Below are 23,151 nucleotides of genomic sequence, written 5' to 3'. Positions count from 1 at the left end.
AATCCTTAGTTAACAAGCACCCTTACTTCCTGCCAGGTCCAATTATAATTCTTGATAAATAACTCATGTAACTAACTGTAACCTTGTGGTTTTTTGACTTAGAAGCCTCCCCCATTTTGTCATCCCATGGAATGCAATTCAAGTGCTTCTTGAATCTGTGTTTCCTGGGTTACAGTCTTAACAAATCCCAAATAAAAACCTTTTTATTTGAATCAGGTCTCCATTTGTAAAGCTTTGGTTAGCCGTACAATATTTTCTATTTTTCAATAAAAGTTTCATGCAACATAAAATATAGGGTAGACAGTATCTTGTGTTCTTTTCAAATACATGATTTTTTAGTTGTAGGAAGTACAAATATTATATCATCTAAGTTAACCCTATTTAAACATGATACATGTGACCTTTGACAAATAATTTAATTGTCCTAGTAAAATAATAATTGAACTAGTTCATCCTTAAATTTCTTTCCATTCTATATATCAATGATAGCAAACTCATTTGTAAAAACCTATTTACCAAATGTTTAGTAGCTTATTAGTTCTCCAAATTTCATCAGCAAGGATTGTGAAACAGACATGTTTTAGTTTCCTATTAAAAGGGATTTTCAACTGATTAAAACATGTTTTCTAAATTTTAATATTTTTTATTTAACATGGAATATTTGCTTATTTTTAATCCTGCAAATTTTCAGAGTAGGCATTTTAAAACCTCATTAACAAATACTTTAGGGACAATGTTTGTTTTTGTTTATTTTTATAAATGGCACACATGATTCTGGAGGGTTTTAGAAATATCCTGTTGTTGGCTCTGGATATTAGTGGTGGCTGACATGATAAAACTTCCTCATAGGTATCTCCTTTTTAAGGATAGACTTGTGCATGAGGGGAAAGGGATATAGAGGAAGAAGCAAATGATAGAAAAATTGGAGGAATCCTTTATGAATTACCTCAAATCTAACAAGAGTGAGTCTACAAATATTTCAAAAGATTGCATCTTTCAATGTTTGAGAGTTCACGAGAACAGGCAAGATCATACTGCATGTTGCTGATGGCCTGGTGGAATTCTTCAGATGGTTGTTGTTGTAATCTTGTCTGACTCTTTGTGATCCTATGCACTACAGTCTGCCAGGCTCCTCTGTCCATGAGATTTACCAGGCAAGAATACTGGAGTAGGTTGCCATTTCCTTCTCCAGGGGATCTTTTCCACCCAGAGATTAAACCCATGTCTCCTTCATTGGCAGGTGGATACTTTATCAGTGAGCCACCTGGGAAGCCTACTCATATACTATGGAGACAATGAATAGAGTCAGTATGGTGTGAGAAGTAATTCGAGAGACAGAATGACTTAAGGTTTGAATCAGACTCTTACTTTGTACATCTGTGGAGTCACATGCCTTATGAGAGGTAGAAATACTTTCTACTTAAAGGCAGAAATTCCTTAGATGCTATAAGAATTAAAGGACACAAGGTTTAGCCTACAAGGTTAGCATTAGCATACAAGGTTCCTAGAGCACATCTGATTCACAGTAGATATTCAGTAAATACTAATTCATTTCTTCTGTTTCTTTGTGGAAATAAGCAGATTGGGGATTCTACATAAAATATTGGTTAATATTGATGCTTTTCTAATTTGATTTGAAAAATAAAACTAAGATAAATCAATGAAAACAGATATGACCCATCAGGAATATTTTAAATTTTCAAGGAAAAACTGAGAATCTTTAGTCTAAAAGAGTTCTACTGTGAACAAAATCTCACATTAATAAAGGCTAAAGAAAGATCCTGTGTATGTGTGTGTTAGTCACTCTGTCATATCTGACTATTTTTGACTGCACACTCTAGCCTGCTAGGCTCCTCTATCCATGGAATTCTCCAGGCAAGAATCTTGGAGTGGGTTGCCATTCTTTCTCCAGGGGATCTTCCAGACCCAGGGATTGAACCCAGGTCTCCTGCATTGTAGGCAAATTCTTCACCATCTGAGTCACCAGGGAAAGAAAGATCCTTCAGTTCAGTTCAGTCATTCAGTTGTGTCCAACTCTTTGTGACCCCATGGACTGTAGTATGCCAGACTTCCCTGTCCATCACCAACTCCCAAGGCTTTCTCAAACCCATATCCATTGAGTCAGTGATGCCATCCAACCATCTCATCCTCTGTCATCCCTTTCTCCTCCTGTCTTCAATCTTTTCCAGCATCAGAGTCTCTTCCAATAAGGAAGGAAGACCCTCAGTTCAGATCAGTTCAGTCAATCAATCTTGTCTGACTTTTTGCGACCCCATGGACTGCAGCACGCCAGGCCTCCCTGTCCATCACCAATTCCCAGAGTTTACCCAAACTCATGTCCATTGAGTCGGGGATGCTATCCAACCGTCTCATCCTCTGTCGTTCCCTTCTCCTCCTGCCTTCACTCTTTCCCAACATCAGGGTCTTTCAAATGAGTCAGTTCTTCACATCAGGTGGCCAAAGTTTAGGAGTTTCAGCTTCAGCATCAGTCCTTTCAGTGAATATTCAGGACTGATTTCCTTTAGGATGGACTGGTTGGTTCTCCTTGCAGTCCAAGGGACTCTCAAGAATCTTCTCCAACACCACAGTTCAAAAGCATCAATTCTTCGGCACTCAGCTGTCATTCGAGTCTAACTCACATCCATACCTGACTACTCGAAAAACCATAGCCTTGGCTAGATGGACCTTTGTTGGCAAAATAATGTCTCTGCTTTTTAATATGTTGTCTAGGTTGGTCATGACTTTTCTTCCAAGGAGTAAGTGTCTTTTAATTTCATGGCTGAAGTCACCATCTGCAGTGATTTTGGAGCTCCCAAAATAAAGTCTGTCACTGTTTCCACTGTTTCCCTGTCTATTTGCCATGAAGTGATGGGACCAGATGCCATGATCTTAGTTTTCTGAATGTTTAATTTTAAGCCATCTTTTTCACTCTCCTCTTTCACTTTCATCAAGAGGCTCCTTAGTCTTCCTCATAGGAAGATTCATTAGTTTTATATCTCACATCTACTGAAGAGAACTAGACAAGCACTTTAAAAAGTAGTCGCACCATAATCTCAAGTATGTAAAAGAAATTGTTGTCAAATACAAGCTTATGTGCCTGATGATCAGATTGTTATGTGTATCTCTTGAGGAGGAACCAAGACTCTGCCTGCATTCCTGCACTATTGCTTCTTGACTGCCTTTCCTTTGTTTCTGCCTTCTTTGACGCTTCAAATTAGTAACAGAATCTGCCCTTCCAATCTCAGGGAAGGTCTAGGAAGCTGAAAACCTTGTTCTTACAAATAAGAAATGGGGGACACAGAAAAGCTTTTGTACCTGGTAGTGACCCACAGGGTCTTGCTCAGTTTCACATTTTCATACACACATGTATACCTACATACATACACAAGCTCATATGAAAAGTCTGAAAAGATATACATGAAATATAAATTGTAGTTTTCTCTGGAAAGTGGACATTAGAGTACTTTTATTTTCTTTAATAATCAACCTTATTTAATAAATATCATGCATTGGCTTCCCTGGTTGCTCAGACACTAAACAATGTGTGCAATGCAGAAGACCCAGGTTCTATCCCTGGGTCAAGAAGATTCCTGGAGAAGGAAATAGCTACCCACTTCAGTATTGCTGCTTGGAACATTCCATGAACAGTAGAACCTGGCAGGCTACAATCAATGGGGTCACGAAAGGTTGGACACAACTGAGCAACTAACACTTTCACACTTCTGCTTTTCATGCACATTTTTTTTTTCCTACACCAATCAGCATATGGGATCTTAGTTCCCTGACTAGGGATTGAACCTGTGCCCCCTGCATGGGGAGGCACACTGATACTGGAATGGAAGTAGAACAGACACAGGAGCACATCAGGCCAAAATAGTACAAAGATACAAGAGGTCAGTGTGGGAAATAGCTGGCTTAGTATTCAAACCACCAGGAAAACTCATAAAGCCGGGGAGATTCTTAAGAGTAGAAAATGAGGACAGCCAGTGACTATTCAGCTTACTGACCCTGAGCCCTACATTTCCCAAGACTGAAGCAATGATTCACTAGGAGAAAGTTCATCTGTGAATACAAATGCACAATGCAGCTCAACGGAGGAAATAAAAGCTTAGCACTGGGCAAAGCAACCGAGAAATTTTTGAAAGCCAAGAAAAAAATTCAACAGTAGATTTCACAGAAATCATAAAAACAGCAATAGATTATAAAGCAAGTATTTGTGAATAAGGTATAGACTTGGTATTTATATTGTATAATTACAAAGGAAAAAATTTAATCAATTCCACCACTCTGAAATACAGTAATTGATTTCTTCCCTTCATTCTTTGTGTGTGGGTATGTGTGAAGAATCTTATTTTTTTAACTATATTTGTCTCATTGTCAAGGCTTTTAAAACTCAGTGACTAATGTGAGGGTTTCTGGTTTGTTTTCCATTTCAGATTGCTTGCTCATTTCTGGGAGCTATGTTTCACCATCAGTGGAATCATTTTGTAGTTTCCAGTGTGTTCCCTGGAACCAGGAAGTACCTGCCCTCCCAGAGACTGTGCTCCAGGCTGGATTTTTAAAAGTGGCTTTGTGGATCTTGGTGGGATCACAGATGGGGCTGCCTCTTTTATGGTATTGGTGTTTAGTCACTAAGTTGTGGTGTCCTACTCTTTGCAATTCTGTGGACTGTAGCCTGCCAGGCTCCTCTGTCCATGGGATTTCCCAAGCAAGAATATTGGAAAATGAAAGCTGCTCAGTTGTGTCCGACTCTTTGGGACCCCATGGAATTCTCAGTCCATGGAATTCTCCAGGCCAGAATATTGGATTAGGTAGCCTTTCCCTTCTTCAAGGGATCTTCCCGACCCAGGAATCGAACCAAGGTCTCCTGTATTGCACGTGGATTCTCAACCAACTGCCCTATCAGGGAAGCCCTAAGAATACTGGAGTAAGCTGCGATTTCCTTCTCCAGGGGATCTTTCCCACCCAAGGATTGAACCCACATCTCCTGCATTGCATGGGGATTCTTTACTACCTGAGCCACCAGGGAAGCCAAATATGAAAGTCTCTTTTATATTTGTATTTAGATATTGAGCTTATCATAACTCCCAGCAGCCCAGCAAACTGCCTTGTAGGCATACACACAAGCATGACATGGTGTTGGAGAAACGTGATCCTTCTGCTGGTCAGACCAAGGACAAGTGTAGAGTGAGGGGTCAATAAGCCTGCACTCTGGTCTGACCTCTTGGGAATTTCTTTTTCCCATCTGTGAAGGAAGAGATTGGATTATAGGAAATGAAAGTTCATGCCAACACAAGTGCTAGAATTTCCCTTGGATCACTTGATCTAGACAAGAGTAAGATCCATATATCTTGTTGCTTCTTACTGTTACATCAAGAACCACTTTTAATCTGCTGAATTGAAATCAAAATACTATCAGGAAATAGGGAAAGTGAAAGTGAAGTCATGTCCAACTCTTTGTGACCCCATGGACTGTAGCCTACCAGGGTCAACTGTCCATGGGAGGCACCAATCTGTACTGACTCTAGGACAACGATGTCAACAGAAATAAAACAGAGTACTAACATGTTAGGGTTTTCTTTGTTTTCAGAGCTAGGCAATATGAGACTGACATGACACCATGACACACTTTAGCCGTGCTGCTACTGCTAAGTTGCTTCAGTCGTGTCCGACTCTGTGTGACCCCAGAGACGGAAGCCCACCAGGATCCCGCATCCCTGGGATTCTCCAGGCAAGAACACTGAAGTTGGTTGCCATTTCCTTCTCCAGTGCGTGAAAGTGACTTTGCTCAGTCGTGTCCAACTCCTAGCAACCCCATGGACTGCAGCCCACCAGGCTCCTCCATCCATGGGATTTTCCAGGCAACAGTACTGGAGTGGGGTGCCATTGCCTTCTCCAACTTTAGCCGTATATTACTATAATAATGATAAACCACATAAGATAATCTAATAAAATTAAACTATCTTAAAAACATTCTAATAAGAAAAATAGAGCATATATAATCCAGTAGAAATCTGTGGAGTATTATATGACTAATTTAGTCTGAAATAAAACCAGCTACAAGGTACTTACGTGTACACAGGAAATTAATGTGAACTTTATAAACTGAGTTGAATTTAAGATAAATCAGTAACTATTTTTTATTGAAGCATAACTGACACATAACATCACATGAGTTTCAGGTGTACAACATAATGATTCCATATTTGTATATATTTTGAAAAAGTGAAAGAGAAGTTGTTCAGTTGTGTCTAACTCATTGCAACCCCTAGGACTGTAACCTGCCAGGCTCTTCTGTCCATGGGATTTTCCAGGCGAGAATACAAGAGTGAGTTGCCATTTCCTTCTCCAGGGGGTCTTCCCAACCTCAACCCAGGAATCAAACCCAGGTCTCCCTGCATTGCAGACAAACTCCTTGAGCCACCAGGGAAGTCCATGTTCAGTGCAGCATTATTTACCAAAATCAAGGCATGGAAACAACCTAATGTCAACCAATGGATAAATAGAAAAATAAAATGTGGTATATTAATCAGCCTGAGAAATAGAATATTATTAAGTGATAAAAAAAGGAAATGTTGGACAGTAGGCATGAAGCTTGAAGACATTACAGTAAGTGAAATAAGTCAGAAAGAAAAAGAGAAATACTATATGATATATGGGATTTTAAACTAAAAATCTCCTTCCCCCAGAAAAAAAAAAAATGAGCTAATGAGCCACCAGGGAACCCCATAATTTGAAATGATCACCACAATGAGTGTAGTTTACATCCGTAACCACATAGTTACAAACACTCTTTTCTTCTTACGTTGAGAAATTTTAAGATTTACTCTTAGCAGCTTTTGAGTTAAGCAATGTAATATTATTAATATAATCATCATGCTGTATATTAATTACATCCCTATGACTTACCCACTGTATAACTAAAAATTTATACCTTTTTACCCCCTTGCCTCATTTTGCCTATCCCCCTAGTCCCTGCTCCAGGCAACCATCAATCTGTTTTCTATATTCATTAGCTCATTTTTTTTTTTCTGGGGGAAGGAGATTTTTAGTTTAAAATCCCATATATCATATAGTATTTCTCTTTTTCTTTCTGACTTATTTCACTTACTGTAATGTCTTCAAGCTTCATGCCTACTGTCCAACATTTCCTTTTTTTATCACTTAATAATATTCTATTTCTCAGGCTGATTAATATACCACATTTTATTTTTCTATTTATCCATTGGTTGACATTAGGTTGTTTCCATGCCTTGATTTTGGTAAATAATGCTGCACTGAACATGGACTTACATATAGCTTTTAAATTAGTGTTTCATTTTCTTTGCATAAATACCCAGAAGTAGAATTTCCAGATCACATGTTACTTCTATATTTAATTTTTTGAGGAACATCCATAATGTTTTCCATAGAGGATCCACTAGTTGACTTTCCCACCAACAATGTACAAGTGTTTCTTTTTTGCCACATCTTTGCCAAAACTTGTAATTTCTAGTCTTTTGGATAATAGCTATTCTAACAGGTGTGAGGTAATATCTCATTGTGGTTTTGAAATATACTTGCCAAGTTAATATTGATGTTGAGCATCTTTACATGTATCTTTGAACATTTGAATTTTTTTTTAATAATGTCTACTCAGGCCCTCTGGCCATTTTTTAACTAGATTATCTTTTGCTATTAAGTTGTATGGGTTCCTTATAGATTTTGGATATTAGCCCCTTATCAGATATATGATTTGCAAATATTTTCTCAGATTCAGAAGATTGCTTGTTTTGTTGCAGTTTTCTCTTGGTGTGCATTTACAATATAAAGACAATTACACAGGGGAAAAAAATCCAATTTCACCACTCTGAAATAACAGATTTATTTTTCCCACCCTTTTAATTTGCAATTATAAAATAAATAAGACATGGGGATATAATGTATAGCATGACTATAGTGACTGTAGTTAATAACACTGTATTGTATAAAGTTGCTAAGAGTAGATCTTAAAAGTTTCCATCAGAAGAAAAAAAGTTTATTGCTATGTGTGGTGATGGATGCTAACTAGATTTATTGTGCTGATCATTTATCAATGTATACAAATAGTAAGTCACATGTACCTTAAAACTAATAGAATGTTATATGTCAGTTATATCTCAATTATAAAAACATAGAACATGTAATTTATATTTCAATGCAATGGAAATATATAGATATAAAATTACACACATAATAAATTTATGCGTGTATGTCATTTTTTTCAAACTTGAAATCATAATGTAGATTCCACTTTGTCTTATAATTTTCAGTTAGCATTTTATCATAGTATTTCCCTAAGCCATTAAATTCTTCTTGAAGATACGTTTTATATCAATTCACTATTATTTCTACAATAAATATATTAAAATTTAATTATTTTCTTTAAATAAAAATATGACCAACATTCTTGTACATAAATTTTGTGTCCTTTTTCATTTTCCCTGGAATTCATTGAGTTAAAGATGTTTACAGTCTCACCAAATGTTTGTCCAGAATGCTGTGACAATTTCCATATCCATCAAGGCATCATAATATTTAACATATCTTTTTCAATTATCAATTTTATGAGTCTAAAATAAAAATGTCTCACTGATTTTAATTTTAAATTATGAGGCTGGACATTTTTCATAATTATTTGTGATTTATTTTTATCCTGAGAATTGCTTGGCATAGTTTTAATTGATAATGTCTTTATGTTTTTGACAATTTATGTAAATGCTTTAACAATTTATTTTTAATTAAAGTAACTTGGGATGCACCAGATAATTAGTGCAGTTGGGAAGGTAGCAGTCCTAATGTGTGTGTGTATGCTAAGTTACTTCAATCATGTCTGACCTGCTGCTGATTATTAAAAACATTCTTTTATATTCTCTAGAAGGATCAAGGAGTAGCAGTGTCTTAGATTTAATGATATGCAATGACATTGTAAGAATAACAAATGCATATTGAAAAAATAAAAATGATAAGAACGACTTTAAATTATAAAATGTCTCCCTGACTCCCAGTACCAATCACCAAAGATTTCATAAATTATATATAAACACATACAACTATTTTCTTCGTCTTTATGCATATATATGTGTGATGTAGATATATACTAATATATATACTAATATCTGAGTGACAGAGATCTGCAACAATAAAAGTACATTCTGCTTCATATAATATAACAAAATTGGAGATACTTGTTACCTTTAAAAGGTAGCATTGTCAGCTACTACAATTCAAAATGGTTTGGGGAAAAATATAAATGATTGTCTTCAGTGGCTTCTGAGAGAAACTGGGTTTTACTCAATCTTTGAAGATGGATTTGGGGAAGACAGTTTTGACATTCCTTAATGTATACTTCCACGGGTCTGTAAAGGGAACAGAATATTGTTCTGCACATGATATTAATTTTAGATCTTTGGTGTACTGAATGGTTAATTATACCATCCACCAAGATAACTAGTACATTTTAAGTGATTTTTAGTTTGTCAAAAGAAGCAATATAATATAAAACCACAACACTGAAATTCACACTGTTGACATGGCTGACAAATGGAAAACAGGTTTAAAACTAATGTTTACTGACTTATCCTAGTCCCTCACTTTTGTTTTTTCCAAAGCAAATATGACAATTCTGAGACTAAGGAATTCCACTTTCCATAACTGATGATTCATCCGAGATTACCTTTCCTCAAGTTCTTCCCATTGATACAAATCCTTGCTACTTTAATGTGACGCCTTCTTTCATATTTTGGAATCCAGTTCGACTAACCTGTTAAAATCACAGCTCCCTGGTTCCTTTTTCCCTCAAGGATGGAATGATCAGGGTCGTCAAAGTAATGTACAGGGATAACTTTAGGGTCAAAACACCACTTTTCCATAAAATTTAAATCCAGCACCACTAATCAGACAGTAGGCAATCCCCACAGTCTGACCTCATAATGCCAAAGAAATGAATTGAAAAAGGAAGAGCTCTTGTGGCTCTCGGAGCCCTTCCGCGCAGGCAGCGGAGGTGGAGGCTGTGGTGGAGAGATGGTTGACACCGACAAGCCCAAGGTGGTTATGTGCCCTGGCGATGACATCCTGCATGGGCACCTCTTGGAGCCGCTGGGTGAGCCTCGGGCAAGAACCTCATCCGCCCAGGCAGGAGGAGCAGCCTCCGCAGCACAGCAGCAGCTCCAATGGCATTAAAATGAAGAATGATGAATCAGTTCATCAGTTAATTCAGAGAAATCTGAATTAAAAGAAAAATCTACAGGAAATAAGAAGGCTAGTAGGTTTCATACTTACTCAAAAGATAAGAATTCAGGCAGTGGAGAAAAGAAGGGTCCAAATCCTAACAGAGTTTTTATTAGCAACATCCCATATTGTAAAAAAAAAAAAAAAAAAGTAGAAGGAAAGAAATCATAAAGATCCGAGAAGAAATAAATGAAAAAGAAATAAAGAAACAATAGTAAAGGTAAATAAAACTAAAAGCTGGTTCCTTGAGAAGATAAACATAATTGACAAACCTTTAGCCAGATTCATCAAGAAAAAAAGAGAGAAGAATCAGATCAACAAAATTAGAAGTGAAAAAGGAGAGGTTACAACAGACAATGCAGAAATGCAAAGGATTATGAGACTGTTATGAACACTATATGACAATAAAATGGATAACCTGGAAGAAATGGACAAATTCCTAGAAAAGTTCCATCTTCCAAGACTGAACCAGTAAGAAATAGAAATTATGAACAACCCAACTACAAGCACTGAAATTGAAGCTATGAGCAAAAATGTCCCCAAGAAACAAAAACCCAGGACCAGACGGCTTCACAGGAGAATTCTATCAAATATTTAGAGAAGAGCTTATCCTTCTAAAACTCTTTCAAAAAATTGCAGAGGAAGGAATACTTCCAAACTCATTCTACGAGCCCACCATCATTCTGATACCAAAAACAGATAAAGGCAACACACAATAAAGAAAACTACAGGCCGATATCACTGATAAATATAGATGCAAAAATCCTCAACAAAATTTTAGCAAACAGAATTCAACAACACATCTAAAAGCTCATACACCATGATCATATTGGGTCTATTCAAGGGATGCAAGGATTCTTCAATATACACAAATCAATGTGATATACCATGTTAACAAATTGAAAGATTAAAAAAATATGATAATCTCAATAGATTCAGAAAAAGCCTTTGACAAAATTAAGCACTCATTTATGATTAAAACTCTTCAAAAAAATGGATATAGAAGGAACCTACCTCAACATAGTAAAGGCCATATATGATAGTTCAGTTCAGTTCAGTTCAGTTCAGTTCAGTTCAGTTCAGTAGCTCAGTCATGTCCGACTCTTTGTGACCCCATGAATCACAGCACGCCAGGCCTCCCTGTCCATCACCAACTCCTAAGCCTACAACAAACATTATTCTCAATGGTAAAAAACTGAAAGCATTTTCCCTAAGATCAGGAACAAGACAAGGGTGTCCACTTTCACCATTATTATTCAGCATAGTTCTGGAAGTCCTAGCTATAGCAATCAGAGAAGAAAAAGGAAAGGAATCCAGATTGGAAAAGAATTAAAGCTCTCACTGTTTGTAGATGATATCACTGTACATAGAAAACCCTAAAGATAGTATCAGAAAATTACTAGAACTAATCAGTGAATTTAGCAAAGTTGCAGGATACAAAGTCAATACACAGAAATCACTTGCATTTCTATATAGTAACAATGAAAAATCAGAAAGAGAAATAAAGGAATCAATCCCATTCACCATTGCAACAAAAAGAATTAAATATCCAGGAATAAACATCTAAGGAGACAAAAGAACTGTACTCAGAAAATTATAAGACACTAATGAAATAAATCAAAGATGACTTAAAGAGATGGAGAGATATTCCATGTTCTACTACCAAACGCAATCTACAGATTCAAATGCCCAGCCACTCATTATTAGATAAACGCAAACACCACTCATTATTAGATAAATGCAAATCAAAACTACAGTGAGATATTACCTCATACTGGGCGATACCTATCAAATTACCAATGGCATTTTTCACAGAACTAGAACAAAATATTTCATAATTCATATGGAAACTCAAAAGATCCTGAATAGCCAAAGCAGTCTCGAGAAAGAAGAATGGAGCTGGAGGAATCAACCTTCTTGACTTCAGATTACACTACAATGCTACTATCATCAGGACAGTATAGTACTGGCACAAAAATAGAAATATAGGCCAATGGAACAAGATAGAAAGCCCAGAAACAAACCTAAGCACCTGTGGGTATCTTATTTTTAACAAAGGAGGCAAGGATATACAATGTGGCAAAGACAGCCTCTTCGATAAATGGTGCTGGGAAAACTGGACAGCTACATGTAAAAGAATGAAATTAGAACACTTCCTAACACCATACACAAAGAGAAACTCAAAGTGAATTAAAGACCTAAGTATAAAACCAGAAATTATAAAACTCTTAGAGGAAAACATAGGCAGAATACTCAATGACATAAATCAAAGCAAGATTCTCTATGACCCACCTCTTTAGAGTAATGGAAATAAAAGCAAAAGTAAACAAGTGGGACCTTATTAAACTTAAAAAGCTTTTGTACAGCAAAGGAAACTATAAGCAAGGTGAAAAAACAACCCTCAGAATTGGAGAAAACAATAGCAAATGAAACAACTGACAAAGGATTAATTTCCAGAATATATAGGCAGCTCATACAACTCAATGCCAGAAAACAATCAACCTAATCAAAAAGTGGGAAAAAGACCTAAACAGACATTTCTCCAAAGAAGACATATAGATGGCTAACAAACACATGAAAAGATGCTCAACACCACTCATTATTTGATAAATGCAAATCAAAACTACAATGAGATATTACCTCATACTGGGCAGAATGGGCACCATTAAAAAGTCTACAAACAATAAATGCTGGAGAAGAAAAGGGAATACTTTTGTGCTGTTGGTGGAAATGTAAATTGATACAGCCACTATGGAAGATGGTATGGAGATTCCTTAAAAACCTAGGAATAAAACCACCATATGATCCAGCAATCCCACTCCCAGGCATATACTCTGAGGAAACAAAAATTGAAAAGTACACACGTATCCCATTTTTTTGCAGCACTATTTACAATAGCTAGAACATAGAAGCAACCTGGATGTCCATCGACAGATGAATGGATAAAGAAGTTGTGGTACATATACACAGTGGAATATTACTCAGCCATAAAAACGAACACATCTGAGTCAGTTCTAATGAGGTGGATGAAACGAGAACCCATTATACAGAGTGAAGTAAATCAGAAAGAGAAAGATAAATATCATATTCTAACACATATATACAGAATCTAGAAGAATGGTACTGAAGAACTTATTTACAGGCAGCAGTGGAGAAACAGACATAGAGAATAGACTTTTAGACATGGGGAGAGGGGAGGAGAGAGTGATATGTATGGAAAGAGTAACATGGAAACTTACATTACCATATGTAATGTAAAATACATATGTAATGTAAAATAGAAAGCCAATGAGAATTTGCTGTATGGCTCAGGAACTCAAACAGGGGTTCTGTATCAACCTAGAGGGGTTGAATGGGAAGGGAGATGAGAGGGAGGTTCAAAAGGGAGGGGCTATATGTACACCTATGGCTGATTCATGTTGAGGTTTGACAGAAAACAACAAAATTCTGTAAAGCAATTATCCTTCAGTAAAAAATTAATTAAAATTTTAAAATGGAAAAAAAAAAGGAGGAGCTGTGATTACCTGAGAGTGGAGACTAATTTCCAGGCTGGTTCTGTTTCACTCCTCTTACAGAGTGTGTAAAAGAAATGAAAGTGTTAGTCATGTCCCACTCTTGAAACCCCATGGACTGTAGCCTGCCCAGTTCCTTTATCCATGGAATTCTCCAGGCAAGAATATTGGAGTGGGTAGCCATTCCCTTCTCCAGGGGTTTTCTTACCCAGAGATTGTACCTGAGTTCTTTTCTTCTGCATTGCAAGCAGATTCTTTACCATCTGAGCTATCAGGGAAGCCCTGAGAGTATGTTAAGAACTCACTCATTTCCCTCTGATTTAGTAGTCCAGAACTCAACTGTGGAACAGAATAACTTTTACATTCCAGAAAATTTGCTCATATGAGATGATGAAGAAAGGGCAGATGAGTGGAATTTGTGATATTGATTAGATATATTAAAAAATCTAAAGTCAATCATCTAAAATTTTCAACTTAAGAAACTAAAAGAAGAACAAACTAAATCAAAAGAAAGAATAAAAAAGAGAGAACAAAAAAGGAGAAATAATAAGAATTATATAGCAAAATCAATGAAATTGCAAACAAGAAATCAATGGAGAATGATCAATGAAATCAAAAGCTAATTGTTTAAAAAATCAACAAAATCAATAAGCCTCTAGCCAGTCTAAGAAAAAAGAAAAAGTACACAAATTACTGATATCTGTAATGAATGAAGACACACCACTATAGATCACAAAAACATTAAAGGGGGAAAAAAAGGAGTATCATGAACAGCTCTGTGCCTACAAATTTGACAACCTGGAAGAAATAAACCAATTCTTCGTAAGACACAATTTGCTAAAACTCACAAAAGGAGAAATGAACAATATGAAGAGGACTGTATCAATTAAATCATTGAATCCATAATTAATAACCTTCCAAAATAGAAAACATCAAGTGCAGATGGATTCACTGGTGAATGTAACCAAATATGTAAGAAAAAAATTATACAAATTCTCCACAATTTTTTTCTAGAAGAAAAAAGCAGGAGGAATATTTCATAAACCATTCTGTGAAGCCAGCATTACCTTAATACCAAAGACATTACAAGAAATACAGAACAATACTTTTAATGAACTTAGATGCCAAATTCCTTAATAAAATATTATCAAATAGAATCCAAAAATGAGTAAAAAGAATTATACAACACCACCAAGTAGGATTTATTCCAAGTATGCAAAATTATTTCAACATTTAAAAATCAATTAATGCAATCCATCACATCAACAGACAAAATAAATCACATGATTATATCAATATATGCAGAAAAAGCCTTTGACATAATCTAACACCTATTCAGACAACTCTCAGAAGCTAGGGATAGAGGGAAACTTCTTTAACTTGATAATTGACATCTACAGAAATCCCCACAGATAACACTGAATTTGATAATGAGAAACTCAAAACTATCCCACCCAGATGAGGAACAAGGCAAGAATGTCCTCTCTTATCACTGCTATAAGTCAGCTAATACAACAAGACAAGAAAATTAACAACATACATAATGATAAGAAAAAAAATGGAACTAATAAATAATCATAACAAGGCTCCAGAAGAAAAGTTTAATATAAAAAGGAAAATAGCTTTCTTATATAACAGCAATGAATAAGTAGAATTTGAAGTTAAACACATTGCTATTTATATTAGCATCAGAAAATGAAATTCCTATGTATAAATGTGGCAAAATACATACAAAATATACCTAAAGAAAACTACAAAACTCTGATGAAAGTAATTAAACAAATAATTAAATGGAAAGGTATTCCATGTTCATGGGTGGAAAGACTCAAGATTGTCATGTCAATTCTTTCCAACTTGATCCAAAAATTCAACACAATCCTAATCAAAATCAAGTTATTTTGTAGATATATAGAGAGGCAAAAGTTTCTGCTGATATTTAGTCAAAGAAGTTAGGAACTGATATCCACACAAAAACCTTCCCATGTTTATTTATAGAAGTTTTATTCATAATTGTCAAAACTCATAATCAAACAAGATATCTTACAGATATTGTAAAAATGACCAGGGTCTGCTGAGGAATAAAGGTTATAAGAGATGGACAGACAGATCACTGAGAAATTTTAGGGCAGTTAACTATTTATGAGACTACAATGGTGAAAACATGTCATTATACATTAGTTAAGACCCACTGAATGGACAACACAAAGAATATGTTCTCATGTGAACTATGGATTTGGGGTGGTAATGATGTGTCAGTGTAGGTTCATCAGTTATAACTACCTCTTTGGTGGGGAAATGTTGATAGTGGAGGAGGTTGTGCATGTGTTGGGGCAGTAGTGGCACAGAAATTTAATTTTTATTCAATTTTGCTGTGAACCTAAAATTTCTCTTTAAAAAAGTCTATTTAAAAAAATGTAAAAAAAACTAAAGAAAGGATAATGTGTCATTATCATTACTATAGCACTATTTGGATAGCATATTAATTTTGCACCCAGATCTTTTCATTCCAGCTGTGGCATCTCAGTGCCAAATCACCAAAATAAACAAAGCAAAACAAAAATAATCTAAAAGTAAACACACACACACAACATATGCTACCATTATCACTATTAAAGTAACAAAGTAACAAAATGATAGAATATTTTAGTGGAAAAATTAAGAAGTGCAATTGTTTGAAACAACAAAAAAATGTTCATGACAACGTTACTTTGTAAGAATCATTAAATGATGGTTATTTTAACCAAAATTTTATTTTCATATGTTTATTATTTTCGTCTAAAATTTCTGGGGTCAGCTTCAATTGAGTTCGTAGTTTTTAATTGGGATCTGACAATTTATTTGGTAAAGGACCAATACTTAATATTCTTGGATTTGCAGGCAAGAGGATCTCTGTCACACTCTAGTTCTCACCACAATACTTTTGTCTGAATTATTGATAAGACCCTGTGTCACTGCAAGGTTACTGAGAGTCAGATGAAGTGTTTAGTGAGCACTACTACCTCTGACACAGTGCCTAACCAGTATCCTTCCCTTTACAGTATTGTAACAGTTTAATAAGATGAACTGCGCACTCTGCTAAAGCATCCTTTGAGCCTAAAATACATTACCTAATTTATGATACCAAGACTTCAATTCCAGTATGTGTTAGTTCCAAAATGAGAACAACTTAGAACATATAGTGAGCATATGACCAATCAACCAATATAGTACAGATGATGTACTCTTTGAAAATTTTTTTATTTGACTTTAAGCATCACACATTTTAAACATTAAGAAAAATAGCATGCTGCAATAATAATATTAATATGCATTAAAAATATATAGCTATAGTGTTTCAAGCATTGTTGGTGTCTACTATCACATTTAATATTATTTTAGCAGTGACTCTTATAACATAGGTATTATTATCATCCTTTGGCCAAAGAGGAAATTAAAGTTTCAAGAGGTTAAGTAGTTCACTAGCTCAAAGTCATACAGCTAATAGCTTTCAGAGCTATTCTGACCAAATCTGGCTGATTCCAAAGCCCAATGCCTTCAACTACTACACTGAAAACTGAAATATTCACAGGGCATATCCCATGGTTTTGGGCCAACTAGGGTGATTTTATAGATATAAGTAATGATTTAATGTCAATATTTATTCAATAACCTCAAAAATTCAAATTAAATGACTTCTCCAGGTTTCTCACCAAAAATTATTAGCCCAGTGAAGTAAGATATCCCATTCTTTAATGCAATGTAAAATAAAACTCCCTCACTTACCAAACTCTAAATTAGCCAACAAGATAAATTTTGAGAAACAAGATAAATTTTGAGAAACAAGATAAGGATCTAATGTTATACTTGCCCCTTGTGCAGGATTAGTTCAACTTCCTCCATTAATTAAATTCTAAAGCTATGGTTTTATATAGCTTTTATTATGTTGAGGTATGTTCCTTCTATTCCTGCTTTCTGGAGAGTTTTTATCATAAATGGATGTTGAATTTTGTCAAAGGCTTTCTCTGCATCTATTGAGATAATCATATGGCTTTTATCTTTTAATTTGTTAATGTGGTGAATTGCATTGATTGATTTGTAGATATTGAAGAATCCTTACATCCCTGGGATAAAGCCCACTTGGTCATGGTGTATGATCTTTTTAATGTGTTGCCAGATACTGATTGCTAGAATTTTGTTAAGGATTTTTGCATCTATGTTCATCAGCAATATTGGCCTGTAGTTTTCTTTTTTTGTGGCATCTTTGTCAGGTTTTGGTATTAGGGTGATGGTGGCCTCACAGAATGAGTTTGGAAGTTTACCTTCCTCTGCAATTTTCTGGAAGAGTTCGAGTAGGATAGGTGTTAGCTCTTTTCTAAATTTTTGGTAGAATTCAGCTGTGAAGCCATCTGGACCTGGGCTTTTGTTTGCTGGAAGATTTCTGATTACAGTTTCGATTTCCGTGCGTGTGATGGGTCTGTTAAGATTTTCTATTTCTTCCTGGTTCAGTTTTGGAAAGTTGTACTTTTCTAAGAATTTGCCCATTTCTTCCAAGTTGTCCATTTAATTGGTGTATAATTGCTGATGGTAGTCTATTATGATCCTTTGTATTTCTGTGTTGTCTGTTGTGATCTCTCCATTTTCATTTCTAACTTTATTGATTTGATGTTTCTCCCTTTTTTTCTTGATGAGTCTGGCTAATGGTTTGTCAATTTATTTATTCTTTCAAAGAACCAGCTTTTTGCTTTGTTGATTTTTGCTTGGCCACTACATAATGATCAAAGGATCAATCCAAGAAGAAGATATAGCAATTATAAATATATATGCACCCAACAAGGAGCACCGCAATATGTAAGACAAATGCTAACAAGTACGAAAGGGGAAATTAACAATAACACAATAATAGTAGGAGACTTTAATACCCCACTCACACGTGTGGACAGATCAACTAAACAGAAAATTAACAAAGAAACACAAACTTTAAATGATACAATAGACCAGTTAGACCTAAGTGATATCTATAGGACATTTCACCCTAAAACAATGAATTTCACCTTTTTCTCAAGTGCTCAAGGAACCTTCTCCAGGATAGATCACATCCTGGGTCATAAATCTAGCCTTGATAAATTCAAAAAAATTGAAATCATTCCAAGCATCTTTTCTGACCATAATGCATTAAGATTAGAACTCAATTACAGGAGAAGAACTATTAAAAATTCCAACATATGGAGGCTGAACAACATGCTTCTGAATAACCAACAAATCACAGAAGAAACCAAAAAAGAAATCAAAATATGCATAGAAACAAATGAAAATGAAAACACAACAACCCAAAACCTGTGGGACACTATAAAAGCAGTGCTAAGGGGAAAGCAAAAAGCTGGTTCTTTGAAAGGATTGACAAACCATTAGCCAGACTCATCAAGAAAAAAAGGGAGAAACATCAAATCAATAAAGTTAGAAATGAAAATGGAGAGATCACAACAGACAACACAGAAATACAAAGGATCATAATAGACTACTATCAGCAATTATATGCTAATAAAATGGACAACTTGGAAGAAATGGACAAATTCTTAGAAAAGTACAACTTTCCAAAACTGAACCAGGAAGAAATAGAAAATCTTAACAGACCCATCACAAGCATGGAAATTGAAACTGTAAAGACTCCACCAGAAAATTGCTAGAGCTAGTCAGTGAATATAGTAAAATTGTGGGATACAAAATCAACACACAGAAATCCCTTGCATTCCTATACACTAATAATGAGAAAGTAGAAAAAGAAATTAAGGAAACAATTCCATTCACCATTGCAAAGAAAAGAATAAAATACTTGGGAATATATCTACCTAAAGAAACTAAAGACCTATATATAGAAAAGGATAAAACACTGATGAAAGAAATCAAAGAGGACACTAATAGATGGAGAAATATACCATGTTCATGGATCGGAAGAATCAGTATAGTGAAAATGAGTACACTACCCAAAGCAATCTACAGATTCAATGCAATCCCTATCAAGCTACCAGCGTATTTTTCACAGAGCTAAGACAAATAATTTCACAATTTGTATAGAAATACAAAAAACCTCAAATAGCCAAAGCAATCTTGAGAAAGAAGAATGGAACTGGAGGAATCAACCTGCTTGACTTCAGGCTCTACTACAAAGCCACAGACATCAAGACAGTATGGTACTGGCACAAAGACAGAAATATACATCAATGGAACAAAATAGAAAGCCCAGAGATAAATCCACACACCTATGGACACCTTATCTTTGACAAAGGAGGCAAGAATATACAGTGGATTAAAGACAATCTCTTTAACAAGTGGTGCTGGGAAAACTGGTCAACCACTTGTAAAAGAATGAAACTAGATCACTTTCTAATACCCCACACAAAAATAAACTCAAAATGGATTAAAGATCTAAACATAAGACCAGAAACTATAAAACTCCTAGAGGAGAACATAGGCAAAACACTCTCAGACATAAATCACAGCAGGATCCTCTATGATCCACGTCCCAGAATACTGGAAATAAAAGCAAAAATAAACAAATGGGATCTAATTAAAATCAAAAGCTTCTGCACAACAAAAGAAACTATAAGCAAGGTAAAAAGACAGCCTTCAGAATGGGAGAAAATAATAGCAAATGAAGCAACTGACAAACAACTAATCTCAAAAATATACAAGCAACTTATGCAGCTCAATTCCAGAAAAATAAATGACCCAATCAAAAAATGGGCCAAAGAACTAAATAGACATTTCTCCAAAGAAGACATACAGATGGCTAACAAACACATGAAAAGATGCTCAACATCACTCATTATCAAAGAAATGCAAATCAAGACCACAATAAGGTACCATTTCACACCAGTCAGAATGGCTGCGATCCAAAAGTCTACAAGCAATAAATGCTGCAGAGGGTGTGGAGAAAAGGGAACCCTCTTACACTGTTGGTGGGAATGGAAACTAGTGCAGCCACTGTAGAGAACAGTGTGGAGATTCCTTAAGAAACTGTAAATAGAACTGCCTTATGACCCAGCAATCCCTCTACTGGGCATACACACAGAGGAAACCAGAACTGAAAGAGATACATGTACCCCAATGTTCATCATAGCACTGTTTATAATAGCCAGGACATGGAAGCAACCTAGATGTCCATCAGCAGATGAATGGATAAGAAAGCTGTGGTACGTATACACAATGAAGTATTACTCAGCCATTAAAAAGAATACATTTGAATCAGTTCTGATGAGATGGATGAAACTGGAGCTGATTATACACAGTGAAGTAAGCCAGAAAGAAAAACAACAATACTAACACATATATATGGAATTTAGAAAGATGGTAATGATAATCCTGTATGCGAGACAGCAAAAGAGACACAGATGTAAAGAATAGACTTTTGGACTCTGTGGGAGAGGGAGAGGGTGGGATGATTTGGGAGAATGGCATTGAAACATGTGTGCTATCATGTAAAAAATGAATCGCTAGTCTAGGTTCGATACAGGATACAGGATGCTTGGGGCTGGTGCACTGGGATGACCCAGAGAGATGATATGGGGAGGGTGGTGGGAAGGGGTTCAGGGTTGGGAACTCATGTATGCCTGTGGCGGATTCATGCCAATGTATGGCAAAACCAATATAGTATTGTAAAGTAAAAAAATTTAAAAATCTCACATCAAACAAAAAATTGTGCTAAAATGAATAAAATTTACCATTTTAAAGTGTAAAAAATAAATAAATAATAAAGCTATGATTTTGCCAGTAGTCATGTATGGATGTGAGAGTTGGACTGTGAAGAAGGCTGAGCACTGAAGAATTGATGCTTTTGAACTGTGGTGTTGGAGAAGCCTCTTGAGTCCCTTGGACTGCAAGGAGATCCAACCAGTCCATTCTGAAGGAGATCAGCCCTGGGATTTCTTTGGAAGAAATGATGCTAAAGCTGAAACTCCAGTACTTTGGCCACCTCATGCGAAGAGTTGACTCATTGGAAAAGACTCTGATGGTGGGAGGGATTGGGGGCAGGAGAAGGGGACGCCAGAGAATGAGATGGCTGGATGGCATCACTGACTCGATGGACGTGAGTCTGAGTGAACTCTGGGAGTTGGTGATGGACAGGGAGGCCTGGCGTGCTGCGATTCATGGGGTCGCAAAGAGTCGGACACGACTGAGTGACTGAACTGAACTGAACTGAACCTAGTCTACAATTTCCTTCTACTATAACAAATCCTCCATTCAAGGGCATCTGCTCAATCTGCATTTTCTAATTCTGGCTGAAATACAACCAATTCCCTAGGGCACAGCTTTCTGGAGTTAAGCAAGAAATATAATAGCACTCATCTAAATATGTTCCTACTCCCTTATGTGGTCTACAGCCCTCTTAGACTTCTTTCCTTACTACACCAGAGAATCCCTCCAGTGATTACATCCGAGTACCACCTCTTGTCCAGCCTTTTCCTCTCTTTCTGATATGTCTTTAGCAGAGATACTGCTATCAGGCCTCAGAGTCCTATTCAAAGTTAGGAATGATCTTGATTTGAGATACTGAAGGTTATTTTTCCCTAACAGCTCCACCTTGAAGATGTATAGGTGGTTTGCCCTCCAATGTGCCTTAATTAGGGTCCAGCAATACCCAAAATTCCTTGTGGAATACCCCCTATTGTGAGCTCTGTTTTGTTTTGTTTTCCTTTGATTTATATCCATCAATTTCCAACCATTGCTGCATAAATATAATTCTGTTCTGCCTAAATTTTTTATATTGATAGTGTGATATTGCTTTCTCTTTGGCCCTTGGAGGCTGTCCTGGAAGAATCCTTGTTTTAAGCTACTGCAACCCTCTGACAAGCCCTCACTCTTCTTCACGTACAATCTGATCCTAAAACAAACCCAATTCAACTCATCATGCTGGATCCTGCTCTCCTAATCTTTGCTTGAGGAGAACAGGGGGCAGGGAGATGGTAGGGAGGAAATTCCTTATAAAATTCCAGGTACATAAACCTAAAGCTGTGAATGTTGCTGCTAAGTCTCCAAGGCTGAGCCACAGACAACTTCCTCCCCAAAGAGTAGCTGCAAATTGTTTGCTTATGGATTAAATCCACGCCAAAAATATGTTGGTCGTGATGTTATTTTATTTCTGTTGTTGAACATATTTTTAAATGGTTGAACTTGAATGTTTTTGTAAGAAAAAATGCATTTTCTATGTGTTTTTCTCCTTGTCACTTCAGATATTTGAGTTTGTAAATCTTGCTCTAAAGTTTGTTGGTCCTCTGTTGCTGAACCCACCAGTGGCATCTTGTAATTTCCAAGGTCTTAGGTCCATGCTAATTAAACTTAGCTTTCTTTTAGTACCTAGACTTGTAATGTAGCCTCTCTTGACCATAAGACCAGGGAAGCTAGGTTAAAGGATGAC

This window comes from Ovis canadensis, chromosome 9 (genome assembly GCF_042477335.2).
Source record: "Ovis canadensis isolate MfBH-ARS-UI-01 breed Bighorn chromosome 9, ARS-UI_OviCan_v2, whole genome shotgun sequence".
NCBI classification, from domain to species: Eukaryota; Metazoa; Chordata; class Mammalia; order Artiodactyla; family Bovidae; genus Ovis; species Ovis canadensis.
This window is presented reverse-complemented; position numbering follows the sequence as displayed.